This window comes from Eptesicus fuscus, chromosome 4, assembly GCF_027574615.1.
Source record: "Eptesicus fuscus isolate TK198812 chromosome 4, DD_ASM_mEF_20220401, whole genome shotgun sequence".
Lineage (NCBI taxonomy): Eukaryota > Metazoa > Chordata > Mammalia > Chiroptera > Vespertilionidae > Eptesicus > Eptesicus fuscus.
The window spans coordinates 2,213,072-2,215,000 of NC_072476.1; positions in this window are offsets into that span (position 1 = coordinate 2,213,072).

Below are 1,929 nucleotides of genomic sequence, written 5' to 3' on the forward strand. Positions count from 1 at the left end.
CTTTGGAGCAGCACCTGGCCTGTCCAGGCCCTCCACAAGCAGAGTGCCTCGCTACCCCACCACCTAATCACAGGGCCCACGTGAGCACAGGGACCTGCTGCTCCAACCCAACACACCCAACGCAGTGGTCCTGGATAACTGGCCCCACAATCTTGACATGGTGTGCCTAGCCCCACCACCAACGCCTCCAGTCGCACGGAACTGCCACTGCGACGCCCTGTTCCTGACCCAATGCCCCTGCTCAAATGTCCTACCACCTGACACTGCCATGTAGACATGACCTGATGCCCCCAGGATGCACACACCTGCCACAGCAACCCGGCACATCTATCCCAGTGCCACAGAAGATCAGACACACCTCTGTGACCCTGTAAGACCATTCACCTCTGGACCCAGGGGCTCATCCCCACAAACCCACATACCTCGACTGGCACCCCAGACTACCAGATGCTAAAATGGGAAGACAAAGAAACAACCCCTAAATGAAAGGAAAGGAGGAATCACCAGAAAAGGAACTAAATAAAATGGAGGCAAGCAATTTGTCAGATAAAGAATTCAAAGTAATGGTTATAAGGGTGCTCAAGCAAGTTAGTGAGAACTAAAAGCAACTTAATGAGAATTATAATGAGCTGAATGAGAACTACATCAACATGAAAAAAAGGTTGAAACAATAAGAATCAAGTGGAAATGAAGAATAACATCTGAAATAAAGAACACCCTGGAAGGATTCAACAGTAGCCTAGAAGAAACTGAGGACTGAATCAGCAAATTAGAAGACAAGTTAGGACAGTGATGGCGAACCTATGACACGCGTGTCAGCACTGACACACGTAGCCATTTCTGATGACACGTGGCCGCTGAGGCGGCTGCATGCCAAGGATGAAACATTTGCTGCTCCTGAGGATAAAACATTTGCGACTAGAGTCTTGGAGTTAGAGTGTAACTTGAGACTAACTCCAAGACTCTAACGACTCTAACTCCAAGACTCTAGTCGCAAATGTTTCATCCTCCCCTATTAGACACTCTGTCCCGGAGGTCTGTAGGCCAAAACAACAGAAGTCCGACACAGTGCGTCTAGTTCTGGGACTTCCAGTTAAGCCAGGATCTTGTCCTCACTCCTGCCGGCAGAGCAGGGAGCAGCGGAACGCAGCGGGGGACGCATCTCTTGAGTCCCTGCCATTACCAGTAACCAAATAACAGTTAACCACAGCAACCATTATCTACTGTTCTGGGGTGTCATGGATTTCTAATCCATCATTACTGAGATAAGTGAGGGGGAGGCTGGGAGAGGCGAGGGTTTGTGGCGTGCTATGGGTGCTGTTTCCCGCCATTAGAAATAGTGGCAGCCATTTTAATTCACATAAGGAACACCATCTTGCTCCATAGTGCAGACTCCATTTCACCACTATTACTGTTGTGCATCCTTATTAACCCCTATTTCTGCTTATTAACCCTGCCCTTTCCTAAAAGAGAGTTATATGCACCATTTTGTGGTTAGTTAGGCTAGTTAACCCCTAATTGCCTGCAGGCCTAACAAGCTATCTATAATTCTATCTTCTGTCACTGCCCCCCTGATGGAGAACCCCAAAAATAAAAAACTAAGGTTAAGTAAAGGAAGTGGTAGTAGCAGTGGCCGACCCTTACAAGAGACATGGACCGAGATGTATGGCTTTATAGAAAAAAATGGCAGATCATTTTGCGTTCTATGTACTGAAACGGTAGTAAGCAGAAAGTGGAATATAAATAGACATTTTGAAAATAATCATTCCCAGCTCTTGGAAAAAAGTGAGGATGAAAGGAAGGAATACATTTCCAGGCAGCTACCCCTTTATAAGAGCATATCATATTCCATCCTTAAATTTATGAAAGGCTCTACAAATTTAACATCTGCAAGTTTGAGCATTGCTCACTCTATAGCTCAGCATGGAA